Source organism: Carica papaya, unplaced genomic scaffold (assembly GCF_054855325.1).
Source record: "Carica papaya isolate Zhongbai unplaced genomic scaffold, ASM5485532v1 h2tg000022l, whole genome shotgun sequence".
NCBI lineage: Eukaryota > Viridiplantae > Streptophyta > Magnoliopsida > Brassicales > Caricaceae > Carica > Carica papaya.
The window spans coordinates 94,445-114,767 of NW_028277153.1; the positions used below are offsets into that span (position 1 = coordinate 94,445).

The 20,323-nt window shown below is 30.5% G+C and overlaps 3 pseudogenes; all 3 read right to left on the minus strand.

The window, feature by feature from the left end:
• Positions 1-7,405: 7,405 nt before the first annotated feature.
• On the minus strand, positions 7,406-8,452 carry LOC148239680 (agamous-like MADS-box protein AGL80 pseudogene; annotated as a pseudogene).
• Positions 8,453-11,690: 3,238 nt separating this feature from the next.
• LOC110821547 (agamous-like MADS-box protein AGL62 pseudogene) lies at positions 11,691-12,497 on the minus strand (annotated as a pseudogene).
• Positions 12,498-14,844: 2,347 nt separating this feature from the next.
• On the minus strand, positions 14,845-15,347 carry LOC110821560 (agamous-like MADS-box protein AGL62 pseudogene; annotated as a pseudogene).
• Between the last annotated feature and the right edge of the window lie 4,976 nt (positions 15,348-20,323).

Genomic DNA, 20,323 nt, shown 5'->3' on the forward strand with positions numbered 1-20,323 from the left:
GGCCCATTGAGGGCCCTACGTGTGTTTCCTCACAGGAACCGGTGCTAGTTTAGCTAAATTCGGCCAAAAATGGCCAAAAATAGCCAACCCGAGGTGGATTGCCCTGTCACTGGAGCACGGCGGAGCTGCCGTGGGAGGTGTCGCCGTCACCGGAGCACGGCGGAGCCGCTATGCCAAAATTCTGAAATTTGCCAAGGAGGCCCTGGATCTGATTTGGAGTTTCTGGGGACATGTACAGGTACCGAAAGTGTGTTTCAGTTCCCGGAGAAAAATTCAGGGAATCTAGGGACTGCCCGTAGGCACAGTGAAAAATCGATTCTAGACTTCAAATCAAGTAAGGATCTCTCACCCTATTTCCTATAACGGCATTAAAGCTTAATAAATGATAAAACGGTATTTTATGAATTAATAGATATGTATAATTAATTAAGGTTTCTAATAGGGCCCGAATCTGATATGTTTTTGGTCAGTTACTGTTTTAGTTATTTTACAGTTTTGAAGGCATTATGGTGTCTGATCTATTTATTTTATAGTTTTGAATGCATGAATCACAGTTTACTTCACTGCTGCTTGATTTTGTGAATCCGATGATATGTCTGCATTGTTGGATGCTCGTTACTGGTTTAAATATTCATGATTATGTGAGAAATAGAAAACTAAGAAAAGAATAGAAAATGTATGTGAATTGATAAGTGGATAATTCAACAACCTCACTAGATATCCTGGGAGATGGTGGACGGACCAGGTCCATAGGGAACCCTACTGGGAACGTTGTCTCTCATACCGGACGGGGTATTGAGGTTTATGGTTTTGGCACCCATACTGGAGGGAGTATGGGGATGGCCCTGGAGTTAAGTTATTAAGGTGAATGGTTCACGTATAGTGGGGACCCCTATGGATCCCCATGGATACTAGTAGGCTGGTAAAAGAGGAAATTTATTGTCTGATGATTGAAATATTAGAAGTATGACATGTGTTATGTTACGGAGTGCGTATGATTTCATGATATTATAATGTTATTGTTTTCATAAGTTGTTTTCATGAATCTCACCGAGGTAAGTGGACAGTAAAGGATTTTATTGTTGATAAATCAATTTGTTATAAATTATGCTCCATTGGTCGTTTTTGTTTTCTACCAACCTTTACTTCTGTGACAGTGAGATAGTGTGACATCTTTACTGGGCTAGTGTAGCTCATTCCTTACTTAACCATTTCAGATAAGAGGACTTGGTTCCCGAGCTCGTTCCGCAAGAAGATGGCGAGTAGATGCCGAAAGATTTTATAGTTTTCCTTATAGTATTCATTTCTAGTATTTACTTTAGTTAACTTATTCTTTCATATGTTTAATACGTTTTGGTTATTGTGTAAGGGATGTTAATCATAATATTTTATTTCGCTTCCGCACTTAGAATTTTTATATATACGTTTTCTTTTAATTTTCGGGGCGTTACAATTATGATATATAATTTCAAATTTTTTGGGGTGTTGTTGGAGATGTACTTTAAATAATCAATTAAATTCCAATATAGAGATATGTTGTCAGTTTCTTAGTCGTCATAGTCATCGTCTAAACAATTGTAGTCCTCATAATAGTTCAGTCATAGTCATTAGGGTCACATACATGCATGTACTTAGATTACTTTGTGTTATGACTTTCTTTAAATTAATCTTCACCTCAATATTTTATATTTCCTATGCTAGTGCTACTCTTCATTCTTTAATTTCTCCCTGTCCCCGGTTTGATATGGCTGTATTAGTATTTGTTAAAAAATATGCATGCTCAATATAATTTTGTACTATCAGAATGCTCTTTTTTCTTCTTTCTTTTCTTTTTTTTATACACAATTGAGAGAGGACAGAAGCATTGTTGATGTACTATATGTAGAAATTCAGTTTAGTTAGGAGGAAAATTAAGCTAGCTAGATACGCAAATTCGTTTAGATTTCAAGTGAGATTTTTGTATAGAATTTGATAAATATGGATTTGTTCTTTAGACTATAGAATTAAAATTTGGGATAATGGCATTAAGGAATAATATTTTCCTCAAAGAAAATCTCGATATAATCTGAATATCTAAAATAATTAATATTTTGATTAATCTGAAATTTAAATATAATTCTAAAAATTTTATTTTAGTCAAAATATACAATATTTTAAATAACTCAAATGTATTGGAAAATCTCTAACGATCATAAATAAAATTTCATGACGCAATTATTATGTTCAAAATATGGAAAAAAACTGACATAAATAATTTTCTAACTCAACAATCTGTGAATAGTTAACTAATACTCTATGTAAAAAGAAATGTACAATATATACATATACATATTTAAATATATACAATCACATAGAATAATAAATAAAGAAAAATATTTTTGATGGCTAATTTCAAACACTTTCAGCAATTAGTATTTTGAATTTCTTTTACATATATAAATACTCAAAAATCAATGATATAAAGTCTCTTGCTACTAAAAAAAATGTTACTAATATAAAACAAGGTCATCTTTAACTCCAGTGACACAAATTACAACATTAAATTTTTTTAAATGTTATAGTATGTTACTCTAGTATCTGTAGTACGATGTTGTAATTGATTCTTAATGACAATGACCAGTATTTAACCTTTATTAGTGGGATCACTTATTCAAAACCAATTTATACTTTTGCAATAACAGTTTAAAAAATTCATAAGACACAATATAAGTACTTTTTAAAAATGAAGATAAATGTAATAATACATTGAAACCACTTATATACCACTGTCAAAGTGTATAACACTAACATCCATGTGAAAAGTCTAGTATTCAAATTTTAATTATTCATTTGGCTATATTATAATTAATTTTAACATATGATAGCATTATTAAAATTTATTTTTATTAATTTTTACGTGCAATAAATTATATATTTATTTTTGTGTTACGTAAGAATCGAATCTTCAATTCTTATTTTTGTAGAGGAAGAGAAGTACTATTTGATTTAAAAGTCAAGTATTATCATGCTTTAATTATATTTAACTTTTAGTAGGATTGATTTCTATTAAGGTGGTTGGTAATGAAGTAAAGATCATAGAATTGGAACTATTGGGCCTTTGGCCCGATCATTAAGGGATGGCATCAGTTCCCATTAATGAAGAACACGTCTACTCGTAATTTTATATAAAAAGTTAACAAATTAGTCAAATTATCACCTACATACCTTTTTATCTAATCTGTTAACTTTTGATATCAACTATTTTCTAATAAAAATATATTCAATGTATTTATTTATTTATTTTTTTAATATGTCAATTTAGTGATATATAAAAAACTTAAGTTTAGTTACTTTATTTAAAATTAAATTTGCAGCCTATTTTATATATGGATTATAGAATTAGTTATATTGATATTTAATTGTAACATTTCATTTTCTCATATGATTGATTACATTAATATTTAATTCTAATTGTAGTAAAATTTTTAATTAAATAGTTAGCATAATTTTTAATTTTAAAAAATTCAATTACACAATTAACACAAGTACAACATATTAATAAAGTGGAATCTTTACTAAATAAAGGGAAGTAAATATGGTTAGTGACATTCGATGAATCATTTTTTTTATCATTGTAAGTATATATATATATATAATCTCTCTAAATAAGACGCACACAACGAAGTTATAATATTTAAGAATACAAAAAGAAATAAAAAGGTAAAAAAATAAGAACACATTACATAAAAAAGTCGTGACACAATACATCCTTTATAGATAAGCGAAATTCATAGTTAATAAGTGAAATACAAAGTAAATCTTTATAAATCATATGGATGTTCCCTTGTTTTAATGTGTTAAAAACACAGCTACTGCCACCTGCATACCATTTTATATGAATGCTTGAACTTTTATAAATTTAATAGAAGATTAAAAATGTATGAGTTTGTATATGATTTGTTAACTCTTTATATAAAAGCTAACATTAATAAGGAACATGTATATCAAACAAATCATTCTATAACATTTTGGCATTCCACTTAATGTTGTAGAATGCACCATATCTTACCTTAAATAGCATATTCTACTATATTATAATGCTCCATTCCCCATTCCTTACTAATAACTCGCCAACCCTTGTCTCATTCTTTATATAACCCCTCTCGCTCCTTGGCCAGACACGACAAAACGTCATGACTAGAAACAAGGTTAAACTTACCTATATCACTAATAACTTTGCAATATAAAAGCTTGTGCAATCATTTACAACCCCTATGACTCGTAACCAGAGGTTTGGCATTCCCCTCTCGGAGCCCAACACGTATTGGCCTATTTCAAGAGGATCTCCGGGATGGAGTAGAATAAGAAGATAATGAATTAAAAGAGCTTCCTATGATAGATGATCACCAAGGAAACCGACAAACTAAAGAAGAAACACAAAGACAATCAGGAGAAGTATATCATGCATATAATTTTTCAAAGCTTTGTTTGGAAGCCCCTCCACCAACTCAACCTCATTGATCTCAACTGGGCTGGCTAATTAAACAAAACCTAAAAGAAATCCAAAAGAAGGTAGAAACACTCAGTAAATCACCTGAGCCTCAGTGGGCCACAAATGGAGGAGTGATGAAGGGTCCGGGGGAGACATCCTCTCAGATCAATGCGGATTCTTTATCACATAAGCTTCAGCAATTATAGTGAGGGTTCATTAACGTTATTAACTGCAAGCACAACAACAGCTCATTTAGTGTTTGGTAACGGGGACAAAGTGGAGATGATGGTGTTGTTTGATAAAGATTATATATCTGTGTGTATACGTATAAAGAAATACTTATTCTATTTGCTATTTAGACAAAATTGCTATTACATCACAATAATACGACATATTTAGCAAATTAAACAAGATACTGTCCAAACTGCTTAAAGGAGCTAGTTGCAAGTGAACACATATACTTATCATCAATGCTCTGAATTGGTAATATATATGTGACTATAATTTTTTTGTCTTTTAAAATATAGCGAACAAAGATAGATTATTCTATATATCTATAAATTATTATAACCCGAAATAAATTGAATGAAATAATTAAACAACATATTTATAATTTTAGCATATTTTTCCTGATACACGCATAATATTCATATTAATAAAAATATTAATTATTTGAGATATTTCGATTATATGGAGGTTTTCTTTGAGGAAAATATTATTCCTTAATGCCATTATTCTAAATTTTAATTTAAAGATTGGAAGAGCGTATCCATATGTATTAAATTCTATACAAAAATCTCATTTGAAATATAAATAAATTTGAGCAGCTAGCTAGCTTAATCTTCCTCCTATCTAGACTAAATTTCTACATATACTACATCAATAATGCTTGTGTCATCACTACATTATGTAAACAAAAATAGAAAAGAAAAGAAGAGAAAAGGGCATTATGATAGCTTAAAATTACATTGAGCGTGCAGGGGGAGGGGAGAAATTAAGGAACGAAGAGTTGTACTAGTACAAGAGATATAAAATATTAAAGAGAAGATTAATCTGAAGAAAATCATAACACAAAGAAATCCAAGTACATTTATGCATGCGACTCGACGACTACGACTATGATGATGATAGTTACAACTATTATTATGACTACAACTATTGAGACAACGACTACGACGACTAAAAAATAGATAACATATCTTTGTAGTGGAATGTAATTAGTTATTTAAAGCAGATCTCAAACAACAATCCAAAAAATTTAAAAGTAAATATCATAATACTCGATTCCTAAGGGTAGTGAAACGCACTGGATCATATCAGTCCATTATTTTGGTTGTTCTTATTTGTGAATGACACCATCATCTCTACATATTCCCCGTATGTTAAATGAGGTTGTTGTTGTGTTTACAGGTTCATCCTGTCAACGAACCACGTCTGTAGTTGTTGCAACTTCTGCACAGGATGATCCTCCTTGATCTTAGTGAATGTCTCCCTATGACCCTCCATCACTCCTGCGCTTGTGGCCTCCTGAGGCTGAGGTGACTTCCAGAGTGTTTCAATACTCTATTTTATTTCTTTGAGGTTTTGCTCGATGAGCCAACCCAGATGTTGAGATCAATGAGGTTGAGTTGGTGGAGGAGCTTCCTGACATGATATGCGCAAGATCGCGATTGTCCTTGCACTATTTCTTCAGTTGATCGGTTGCCTTGGTGATCCTTTGGTGTAAGACGCACTCTTGATTCACCATCTTCTTGCTTTGCTCTATCTTGGGCATCCTCTTAGAGTCAGCAAGCACGTGTTGGGCTCCGAGAGGGGAAGGCCAAACCTCTAGTTTTGAGTCATAGGGGCTGTAAATGATTGCACAGGCATTGACATCGCACAGAGTGCTGAGTTCACTCACTTTTTTCATCAACTCCTTCTTCTTTTTTTTAATAGCTTTTCTTATAGAGTCATTAGTGATATAAGCAAGCTCAACCTTATTTCCAATCATGGTGTTTTGTCGTGTCTGGCCAAGGAGCGAGAGAGTGTTTGTATAAAATGAGACAAACATCCAATAGTTATTAGTAAGGAATGGGGAGTGGAGCATTTAATATAGTAGAATATATCATGTAAGGTAAGATGTGGTGCATTTTAAAACTGCAAGTGAAATATTCAAATTATCTCCAGAAATATTATGTCTTTAATAGGGGATATAGGAAAATCTTGTGAATTAAGGAATATAATTCACAAAATTTAATTAGTAAAATGTTGAATGGCTGCACTTATCTAAAATTATCCAATCCTGACCGTCCCTTTTCATAACAAGTTATTGATTCACTGTAATGCATTTATATACCTACTATCTCTTGCATTATCCCCAGCATGCATTCACATCTTACCTAAACAATTATGTGAGAAAATGAAATGTTATAATTAATATCAATGTAATTAATTCTACAATCCATACATAAAACTGGCTGCAAATTTAATTTTAAACAAAGTTGCTGAACTTAAGTACTTTTATATATCACTAAACTGACATATTCACAAAAAAATAAATAAATACATTCAATACATTTTTAATAGAAAATGGTTGATATCAAAAGTTAACAGATTGTATAAAAAGGTATATAGGTGATAATTCAGTTGATTTGTTAATTTTTTATATAAAATTGTGAGTAGACATGTTCTTCATTAATGGGAACTAATGTCATCCCTTAATGATTGGGCTAAAGGCAAAATAGTTCCAATTCTAGGATCTTTACTTCATTACCAACCGCCTTAATAGAAATCAATCCTCCTAAAAGTTAAATATAATTAAGGCATGATAATACTTGCAAGTGGTAATTCTCTGCCTCTAGAAAAATAAGAATAGAAGATTCGACTCTTATGTATCACAAAAATAGATATATAATTTAAAATATTGAGGTGAAGATTAATTTAAAGAAAATCATAACACAAAGTAATCTAAGTACATGAATGTATGTGACCCGACGACTATGTCTGTGAGGATGACAGCTATAACTATTATGATGACTACAACTATTTAGATGATGACTATGACGACTAAGAAACTAACAACATATCTCTATGGTGGAATTTAATTCATTAGTTAAAGTACATCCCCAATAACACCCAAAAAAATTCAAAATCAAATATCATAATTCTCAATTTCTAAGGGTAATTAAAAACACTGGACCATACAAATCCATTATTATGGTAGTTCTGATCTGTGAATGGCACCATCATCTCTACCTGTTCCTCGTTCAACCCGACATAATGCTGTTGTTGTGCTTGAGGATTCATCCCATCAACGAACTGCATTTGCGGCTGCTGTAGCGTCTGCACCATAGAATCCTCCTTGATTTGAGTGAAAGTCTCACCAGGACCCTTCATCACTCCTTTGTCTGTCACCTCCTGAGGCAAAGGTGACTTGCTGAGTGTTTCCATGCTCTTTTGGATTTCTTTGAGGTGTTGTTCGATGAGCCAACCCTAATCGTTGAGATCAATAAGGTTGAGTTGGTGGAGGGACTTCCCAGTAAGACTTTGGAACATGATATCTATTAACTCCTTTTTGCGATTATCGTTGTGCTGCTTCTTCAGTTGGTCAATTGCTTTAGTGATCCTCTAGCGCAGGAAGCTCTCCTGATTCACCATATTCTTGCTCTGCTCCATCTCAGGCATCCTCTTAAAGTCAGCAAGCACATGATGGGCTCCAAGAGGGGAAGGCCAAACATCTGGTTGCGAGTCATAAGGGCTGTAAATTATTGTACAGGCTTTGAAATCGCAAAGAGTGCTAAGTTCACTCACTTTCTTCATCAGCCCCTTCTTCATTTTCTTGAATGTTGCTTTTCTTGCAGAGTTGTTAGTGATATAAGCAAGCTTAACCTTTTTTCTAGTCATGGTATTTTGTCATGTGTGCCCAAGAGGCGGGAGGGGGTATATATAAAACGACACAACGGTTGAATAGCCATTAGTAAGGAATGGGGGCGGAGTGTTTTAATATAGAAGAATATACCACGTAAGGTAAGATGTGGTGCATTCTAAAATTGCAAGTGGAATGCCCAAATTATCTCCAAAAATGTTATGTCTTTAATAGGGGATATGGAAAAACCTTTTGATTTAAGGTAATGTAATTAAAAAAATATAATCAGTAAATTGTTGCAAGCCTGTACTTATATAAAATTATTCAATTGTGGCCATCTTTTTTAATTAAAAGCTATTGCTTCACTGTAATGCATGCATCTACCTACTCTCTCTGCATTATTCCCAGCATGCATTCACACTTGAAGTCAATTATACATGGCAACCACACTCACAAATATTATCTCTTAACCATCAATTAATATGGCCATCACCTTCTAATCCAACTTAATTGCATGTCTTGATGTCTTACAGTTACCGCCATTTTATTTTTTAATTCTTTTTTTAAAAGAATACAAAAATCATAGATATTTTTTTTTATATCGGAGTTCACGTTACGTACTAATAATAATTTAAATTTATACTTTTAAAAGTCAATGGTATTAGTTAGAAAGTTGTTGAACTAATAGCTGAACTCAAAAAAATACAACAGATTAATATACCATTACCTTGTAAATTAATAGGGGATTTTGTGACATTAAAATGTTTTTTTTGAATCTGTTAATGTTTGTATTTATGATAAATATGAGAAATGTATTTGATTAAATTAGAATTATCTCTTGTTTTGTACTTTGAGTCCTCGTTATTACTCTATCAAATCTAAATAAAAATAATAGTTTTTTTTAATGCTAAATTTCTACAATATATATTTGTTTTTACCCTCTCATGTCTTTTCTCTATTTTTACTGGTTTGATCATTATATTGTTTATATGATTTTTATTCAACTAAATTGGCTTATATATTTCACAACACAAGAACAAATATTAATCGCAATATATATCTATGTATATATATCATAACTAAGTTTTTATGGTATTAGAATACTGTTGGAGTGTAATTAGTAATTATGTTCTGCATGGAAAATTTTGAAATCTTACAAATTAAAGTTTGCATGTCGAGCAAATTAACTATAAACCAAGTACGGGCCAGATGTTTTTTGTCTAATCCGGTTGATATATACATATATATGTATATATACATGTAATATATAAGGTAGCGATGGAAGGAATACATGTTGAGGTAGGTAAATATATATTGAGATGTTTGTATATGTGTTTGGAAGGGTGAGCATCTAAATTTTTATGATGTGTAGGTAAATATCAATAGAAAGAAAAATATCAACAAGAAAAACACAACTTTTGATGGTCTTGTCGTATCATGTCATATAATTAAATTTTTCGTTTATGAATTATATAATCATATATATTGCAATTCTAATGAATTATGTAACATATATATAATTAATTTACATATAGATCAATTCAAATAAAAACTATTATAATTAAACTAATTAGCTCCCTAATTATTTAATGAATCCTTTGGCATATTAACCTAGTTTCCATCAATATAGATATGGGAATAAATTATTTCAAATTGTATACTATACATATGGTTTGATGCACTAAAATATTTTGTGTGTATATATTTTCTTCTATATACAATTAATGATTTAAATAAAAGATTCTGCATCCAGTATTCAACATTCAAAAAAGTGTAATATATATATATATATATATATACCTTCATATATAATTGCTCTCCTTTTTTACCGCCTGCCTAACTCAACTTTTAAGGAGATTCATTTTTGTTCCAAATATGTGGATTTGGAACTCAAGCCCACAATGTGCCGAAATAGTTACTTTAGCTATGGACTATTGGTTTTAGATTGAAAGATCTTTTAGCTACTGTGGATCGACTTCAGATGGTGCTCGGGTGAGAGCACACTGCACGATAGTTGTCTTCAAGAAAGCTATGACATCTCTATGGAACTAGCTCCTGCTAACAATAGAACCAATCTATCCAATCCTTATGCAGTGTCCCTTGCATTTCAAAAGCATTGCCAGCAAATTTTTTATTCTAAATTCAGTAGCTGTCTTCACATAATAGTTACAATATGATCAACATTTGATACCTACACCGAACTTAGAGCAAAGAAGGATGTCTTCATGTGAAAAAGATATAAATTGTAGACATACACGAGTTGTAGATCCAGTGTAAAAATATAGAAAATAGAAATTCAAATGGAATAGAAATAAGAAAAAAATTAAGAAAGAGAATAATATGCTGAGTAGATTTGTGATTCCAACATAGCACCAAATTCAATATAGGAGTGTAATCGCCAGATTTGTGATTAGATACGTATATACATTTCAATACAACGGCACTTTTATCTGTACATGCATCATCTTTTTAATGAATAATTTATTTTTATTTTCCCTATCATGTCGTTCTTACAAATTTTTTGTTAAATAAGAATAAATTAACTATATTATACTTTTAAAGTTGATCTATATATAGATCTACTACTTACCTTCTCTACAACCTATATGTTCTATTTTTATTTGGATTCATATAGTCATTTAGTATCATACATACGTTTAAATTGTACATAAGAAAATACTGGATTATAATTTTTACGTAATTTAATTCTTCTGCATGCTAATTATTCCATAAATTTACCCGAAGAACAAAAACTCATGCTTGTGTAATCTAATATCTATCTCTAACCTGAAAGCTTTTGATATTGAAAAATTCTAGTATGCTTACCTCAAGCTCTAAACTTTCCTCAATCTCTCGAGGTATGGTGTACAATAAATATGAGATAATAGGTCACTGTATATACACACACACACACACATATATATATAATAGAGGCTAAACTCTTGTATATATGTGTTCTATATTTTGTATGGTGAATATAAATGAGTAAATATTTTGATAATAATTGTTTATATATTAAAATAATAGATATTACGATATGTTATATGGGTAGCAGTTGATAGTGTCACAACGCATGACAAAAAAAAAGCGTAGTAGAATGTTTGAGATATATACATATATATATATATATATATAATCAAGCGCAAAGGGTTTTAAGGAAAAAAATTTATAATAAGAACTAGATGCAGTATCACTGAACGATTACAAAATACTTAAACAAATAACATAAAATAAGATGCCTCTTATTTTCTTGAACAAACCCTTACTCGTTAGAAGCAAAATCCTAAAACCCAACATAATATAAAGACTAATACTGAGGCATTTACTGTGCTGGAAAAATTAAAAATTCATTTTAAATAAATAACAAAAGTTTACTTAGAAGAATCTTTGGCCAAATCCATGATACTGTGGAGGTATCATGTTCGGATTGTTGAATGGAACAATGCTAGAACTGAATCCAGCAGGCTTTGTCTCAAAAGAAAGACCTGCTCCACCGGAAGAACTTCCCAGAAAAAAGGATGGTTAGGATGATGATGATGAGGATGAGGATGAGGAAGATGAGGATGAGGATGATGATTATTTTGGGTATGAATCACAATCTTCTCAGCTTGCTTAGCCACATTCTTCTTTAGTTCATCGAGAGAGGCCTTCAGTTGTTGAAGTTGTGTCAAGCTCATATCGTTCTTGCGAGCCATCCACCAACATTGATTCTCATTTGCCTTTTTCATATGGTTAAGCTCCTCACCTCGCTTCTTCTCGATTTCGAGTTGGTTCAGAACCTGTACATGTAGTAAAATTAATATATATTATTTATACCGAAAACACTTTATAAGAGAGGAAAGAAATTAAAATAACCTGAGTGAGCTGCATGTTTTGCTCACGGACACTAGTGTTCCGATGAGCCTCAATGAGTTTCATGGTTCCAGAAGCAACTTGTGGTGGATTACCACTAACAAAACGTTCCAACACAGTCTGGACACAAGGATGGCCAAAAGAGAAGACCTTCTGACCGGGTGAGAAGACGATAATAGCAATCTCAGCCCCACATAGAGTGCTCAATTCACTCGCCTTCTTGAAAAGTCCGGCTCGACGTTTGGAGAAAGTGACTTGGAGATTGCTTTCATTATTCATCTTCGCCATCTCAACCTTTTGTCGTCCCTTACTCTTTCTCGCCATGGTCACAAGTATTTAATATGTGCAGAGAGAAACTAATAGAGAGATTAATGGAGAGAAATAATTTGTATTGAAAGAGGGGGAAATGAGTGATATTTATAGGAGATTTGAATCAAGGTTGTGAATTAATAAATTTTAGGTAGACATCCTGTATATATTTTCTTGTTTTAATAATTTACTTGTTTAGGGTTGCTTTAGAATCTCCTCCTTATTGAAATATATGGTAGGAAAAATCTGGACAATTAAAGTTAAATTTTAGCTGTACTTTTATACAATTTGCAAAATCATCATTATTTTAACTTATATAGATACATAGCTAGATGGATATACATGAAAATTGAACCTTCTTGAAAATTTTACATTTTTTATGTTATATATATGTATATATATTCTCGATATTAATTTGGGATAGAGAAGGTAAGAGAGCTACTTTTAATTTTATTTATTTGTCTCTTGTTAGGAGACACAATGAATCAAATTGCAATGATAAAAATCCTTAGATAATTTCTGTTAAAGTAATAAAAAATTTAAAAATGTATTATAAGATATATTAAAATTTAAAAATTATGATGAATTCTTTACAAAATTAATTGATCATTAGTACAATGGATAATTTTAATTTTATTTATAAGCATTAAGGAAGGATGGAAGTTGCAAATTAAACTATAACTATCAATTGGATCACATTTAAAATTCAAAATTTTAAATAATTAAATTTAATTTTGACAGTCGATTAACCTTCATAACAATAAAGTTTTAATTCGATTGCGTGTGATATTCAATTAAACTTCAAATTCATATAATTCATGTTTAGCTCTTTCAAAAGGTGACTTACAATTATTTTACTTGTACAACCCTTCAACTTGAGCTTGCTTAAACAAAATCCAATTTCTTTTATCCATTTGATTGAAAATTTCTATTTAATACTGTTTGGTCCTAATATAAAAACTTCCATGCATTTTTTAGGGATTTTTTATTAAAATTATATCTCATACAATTGAATAAGTTAAATAAACAATTAACATTTAATGAAGATATTATCCATACTTGGGATATATATTCCCAAATATATAGATATATTTCCATACTTAGATAAGTACTCTCGATAAAATATTTCCCGTGAATATTACCTAATTTCATTATTGATTTATTTTAAGATTAATTACTCACATTAAAGTAGTAGAATTTTCTTAGCTACCATTTATGTGTTACAACAATTTTCTTAGCTGGAGCTTGTACATGTGACCCACATAGGCTTAGTATTAAATTATTTATAGGACTTTAACCAATATAATTGATTTATTATGACTAAACCCTTTTGACTCATCATCATGATTTATTTATCGCATCAATAAATTGGATGAACATACAGGTCACCAAGAGTGTCATCTAATAAATGTATCACAACTCTTACAATGTATAAAAATTTGATCATGAAATTCGATAGTTTTTCCGTGGATGCATAATTACCATATAGTTAATTCATTTCATTTATTATATTTTAGATTAATTCAAGATGTGACTTGTACCAACCATTATTTAACTGAATAGTTGGTATATTTCTTCCTATATAAGAGATTGTACTTCCCTGTATGTTTTTAATTAAATGTTATTTATATTGTTTTAAATTTGATGTATATATATATTAGTTAATTAACCAACACAGGTATTTATTCAAAAATAAAGACTCATAATTGTCAACGTAAAAACTTAACTCGCATAAATATGACATAATTGAAGGTTTTCCAAAGATGATTCATGTTCTTATCGAAGCACGATTATGTGACTTTAATATCTTTTTTTTTTTATATTTAGACATTACCTTTGTCTTGAGTTAATGAGTTAAAAATAAATTACTTAAAATATTTTCTCCTATTACAACTCTTAGAATAGCGGGTTGATTTCAACTTGAAAATAAAAATAAATGCATAGATAAAAAAATTATGTTATTATTGCACTCTTTGAAAGTACCACAACGCTACAATGAAAAGGAACATGATGAAAACCCAAATGCTAAGGCATCAGATATCTAACATAAATAAAATAAAACAAACTGCAAGCATTGTGTTTACAACTCTTTTTAATTTCATCCTTCCGAGACTTAGTCAAGAAATGCACTTAGTAGAATCTTATTTTTCCATTTCCTTGAATATATATATTGGGAATATCGTTGAGCACATTAGGTATCGTGTTTGGGTCGTTTAATACATGAGGCATCATGTTTAATTTGTTCTGAATTATAATCATCTCAGCTTCTTTAGTAACTTTCTTCTTCAATTCCTCAAAAGATGTCTTTAAATGCTCAAGTTCTGAGAAACGCATTTCCTGTTTTTGACCCATCCACCAACACTTACTCTCACATTTTTTTTTGTATTTCCTTAAGCTATGCATTGCGATTTTTCTCGATTTCCAATTGATTGATAACCTATTTTTATATATTTCAAATAATAAGTACAAGTCAGTATAAGTTTTAATCCAACAAAAATAAGATCAAATAAGTATATTAAGTTTTAAAATCTAAATACGGTCTACTCAAACCTGTGTGAGGATCATATTGAGCTCATGTATCCTTGAGTTGCGGTGAGCCTCAATGAGCGTCATGGCTCCTGAAGTATCTCGTGGAGGATTACCACAAATAAAATATTCAATCACTTTTTCAACACAAGGATGACCAAAAGAAAAAGCCTTCTTACCTGGGGAAAAAACAATCATCGCAATATCAACGTCACAAAGAGTGGACAATTCACTAGCTTTCTTAAAAAGACCAGCTCTTCGTTTTGAGAAAGTTACTTGGAGGTTGGTTTCGTTACTCATCTTCACCATCTCAATCTTTTGACGGCCCTTGCCCTTCCTATCCATTGCTAAAAGTGAAAGAAAAAGACGATGTGAAGAAAAGATAAAAAAATTGGTTTATACTTTACAAGGAACTGATAGAAAATGTGTAGTGTTTATAAGAGTCGTCGGACTGACATTATTATTTTGCGCTATGCAACATCAAACTTTATTTAAATGGATTTTCTATATAAATTTTTTAATCTTTAATTACTTACTCATTTGGATTCATCAGATTGGGAAATATCATTTTATACTATCCAACATATAACTTGATTTATAAATTTATTAGCTTTAATTACTTACTCATTTGGAGTCAACAGGTTGGACATTATCATTTTGCACTATCGAATACATAACTCGATTTAGATTAATTTTCTATATAAATTTTTTAACTTTAATTATTTATTCATTTGGAGCATATTGCATGTTATCATTTTGCACCATCCAATATATAAACTGATTTATAAATTTCTTAACTTTAATTACTTATTTATTGGGAATTATCAGGCTGGACATTACGATTTTGCACTATTCAATATTTAACTTGATTAAGAGAGATTTTTTATAAAATTTCTTACCTTTAATTACATCCTCATTTGGAGTTACCAGGCTAGGCATTATCATTTTTCACTATCAAACATATAATATGATTTAGATGAATTTTCTATATAAATTTCTGCCTTTAATTACTTACTCATTTGGAGTCATCAGGTTAGACATTATTATTTTGCACTATCTATAACTTGATCTAAATGGATTTTTTGCATAAATTTCTTAGCTTTAATTACTTGCTCATTTGGAGTCACCAGATTGAGCATTATCACTACACACCATCTAGCATATAGCTTGAGTTAGGTGGATTTTCTGTATAAAATTTTTGACTTTAATTACGTACTCATTTGGAATCATCAGGCTGTGCATTATCATTTTGCACTATTCAACCTATAGTTTAAGTTAGGTAGATTTTCTATAAAAATTTCGTGGATTTAATTACTTACTCATTTGGTGTTACCAGATTGACTTTATCATTTTGCACTATCCAACATATTGCTTGAGTTAGGTGAATTTTTTATATAAATTTCTTAACTTTAATTACTTACTCATTTGGAGTCACTAAGTTTGACATTATCATTTTTCACTATCCAATACACAATTTAATTTAGATGAATTCACTATACAAATTTATTGGCTTTAATAACTTACTTGTTTGGAATCATCAAGTTGGACATTATCATTTTTCACTATCCAACACAACTTGATTTAGATGAATTTTCTATATAATTTTTTTTCGATTTTGATGACTTACTCGTTCCGAGTCACCAAGTTGGGCATTATTATTTTATATTGTTCAATATATAATTCGATTTAGACGAATTTTCTCTGTAAATTTATCGGCTTTAAAAACTTACTTGTTTGGAATGCTTTACAATCACCTCATTGAAATATGTAGTAAAAAAATCTTGAAGATTGATATAATATTACCTATAGGTTATACGAATTCACCACTTCCAAATCATCCTTGCTTGTAGAACGAAATGAGATGAATCTTCTTAGAAATAATTATTAGCAGCCACATTTTCTTGCTTATCAAATTTGACAAGATAATGAAAAATTGTGTCAGCATCTGTGCAAGGATGAATAAAATTTGAATTACACATCCCAATACACAGTATTATATAATTACAAACCTATTTCCTAATATATATATATATATCAAATTTGGGAAGATAATGAAAATATTTTTCATGTTTCTCCATACATGAATAATAAATTAGTCAACAAAAAATTACAAGCTTGGTAATAAAATTATACCAAATATTGCAAAACCACCATGAAGTTTAATAAGTTATATATAAAAGAAATTAAAATTTAAAGAAGAAAATCCCAAAGTACAGAATATCATACAATTACCACCCTACTAATTATTTTAAAAACCATTTTCCTCTTTTCAACCGTAGCCATAAAAGGTTTTGATGAAGCTTCTCTATAGAACTATTCCGATTTGGCTCAATTCTTCACCATGGTGAGTTGTCTTTCATAGTACATTATCTTTCTTAACGCTTTCGATGATTGCTCATCTTCTCTAATCTTCTCTACATTGATTCAAAATTATTTATACTCTATTTGAATCCATAGAGACTTAAATGTGTTTCCATGATATATATTTTAGTCAAAATTTTAGGATTATCTAGCTAAATTTTTATGTTTGCTTTTTCATTAATCTCGTCATTCTTCCCAATAAATTTACAACAAAATGAAAGGATTTAGGTACTCATGTTTTTAATCGAATATTCTCAATTGGAATTCATATTTTCTTGAAGGAATCTGTCTTCGAGGGCAGTTTTTTTTTTTTTTTGGAAAAAACTCAAACCCGAAAGAGATTGGGGTTCCTCACCAGTGTCTGTCATAAGTAGTAGTTATGCTGATGAAAAAGCACAATATATTTTATAAAAATTTTATAAATATAGAACATTGTTGTAATGTTTTCAATTAATTTTTTCAATATGGGATATTATATTAACAACACTCGATTATTTATAATATACTGAAATATCATATTTTTGATATAAAATATAACACGTTGCATAGTAAATTTATTAAGTACGCATATATATTTTAAGATAATGTGCACTTATATCCGTATTTGCATAATGCATTATATAGGTAGCAGTTAATAGTGTCACAAGGGAAGATAAAAAGAAATAGCATAGTAGAATCTTTGAGAGAGCGATATATATATAATCAAGCGCAAAGGGTTTGAAGGAAGAAAATTTATATTAAGAACTAGATGCAATATCATTGAACGATTACAAAATACTTGAACAAATAACATAAAATAAGATGCCTCTTATTTTCTAGAACAAACCCTTACTTATATTAGAAGCTAAAATTCTAAAACCAAATATTATCTAAAGACTAATCCTGAGGCATTTACTGTGTTGGAAAAATTAAAAATTTGTTTTACATAAATAAAAAAAGTTCACTTAAAAGAATCCTTGGCCAAATCAATGATACTTTGGAGGCATCATGTTTGGATTGTTGAATGGAACAATGTTAGAACTGAATCCAGCAGGTTTTGTATCAAAAGGAAGACCTGTTCCACAGGAAGAACTTCCCAGAAAAAAGGATGGTTAGGATGATGATGATGAGGATGAGGATGAGGAAGACGAATATGAGGATGATGATTATTTGGGGCACGTATCACAATCTTCTCAGCATGCTTAGCCACATTCTTCTTCAGCTCATCGAGATAGGCCTTCAATTGTTGAAGTGTGTTAAGCTCATATCTTCCTTGGGAGTCATCCACCAACATTGATTCTCATTTGTCTTTTTCATATGGTTAAGCTCCTCGCCTCGCTTCTTCTCGATTTCGAGTTGGTTCAGAACCTGTACATGCAGTAGAATTAATATATATTATTTATATTGAAAATGTTTTATTAGAAAAGAAAGAAATTAAAATAACCTGAGTGAGCTGCATGTTGAGCTTACGGATGCTAGCGTTCCGATGAGCGTCAATGAGTTTCATGGTTCCAGAAGTAGCTTGTGGTGGATTACCACTAACAAAATGTTCTAACACAGTCTGGACATAAGGATGGCCAAAAGAGAAGACCTTCTGACCGGGTGAGAAGACGATAATAGTAATCTCAGCCCCACATAGAGTGCTCAATTCACTCGCCTTCTTGAAAAGTCCGGTTCGACGTTTGGAGAAAGTGACTTGGAGATTGCTTTCATTATTCATCTTTGCCATCTCAACCTTTTGTCGTCCCTTACTCTTTCTCGCCATGGTCACAAAGTATTGAATATGTGCAGAGAGAAATGGACAGTAAAGGATTTTATTGTTGATAAATGAATTTATTATAAATTATGCTCCATTGGTCGTTTTTGTTTTCTACCAACCTTTACTTCTGTGACAGTGAGATAGTGTGACATCTTTACTGGGCTAGTGTAGCTCATTCCTTACTTAACCATTTCAGATAAGAGGACTTGGTTCCCGAGCTCGTTCCGCAGGAAGACGGCGAGTAGATGCCTAAATATTTTATAGTTTTCCTTATAGTATTCATTTCTAGTATTTACTTTAGTTAACTTATTCTTTCATATGTTTAATACGTTTTGGTTATTGTGTAAGGGATGTTAATCATAATATTTTATTTCGCTTCCGCACTTAGAATTTTTATATATACGTTTCCTTTTAATTTTCGGGGCGTTACAATTATGATATATAATTTCAAATTTTTTGGGGTGTTGTTGGAGATGTACTTTAAATAATCAATTAAATTCCAATATAGAGATATGTTGTCAGTTTCTTAGTCGTCATAGTCATCGTCTAAACAATTGTAGTCCTCATAATAGTTCAGTCATAGTCATTAGGGTCACATACATGCATGTACTTAGATTACTTTGTGTTATGACTTTCTTTAAATTAATCTTCACCTCAATATTTTATATTTCCTATGCTAGTGCTACTCTTCATTCTTTAATTTCTCCCTGTCCCCGGTTTGATATGGCTGTATTAGTATTTGTTAAAAAATATGCATGCTCAATATAATTTTGTACTATCAGAATGCTCTTTTTTCTTCTTTCTTTTCTTTTTTTTATACACAATTGAGAGAGGACAGAAGCATTGTTGATGTACTATATGTAGAAATTCAGTTTAGTTAGGAGGAAAATTAAGCTAGCTAGATACGCAAATTTGTTTAGATTTCAAGTGAGATTTTTGTATAGAATTTGATAAATATGGATTTGTTCTTTAGACTATAGAATTAAAATTTGGGATAATTGCATTAAGGAATAATATTTTTCTCAAAGAAAATCTCGATATAATCTGAATATCTAAAATAATTAATATTTTGATTAATCTGAAATTTAAATATAATTCTAAAAATTTTATTTTAGTCAAAATATACAATATTTTAAATAACTCAAATGTATTGGAAAATCTCTAACGATCATAAATAAAATTTCATGACGCAATTATTATGTTCAAAATATGGAAAAAAACT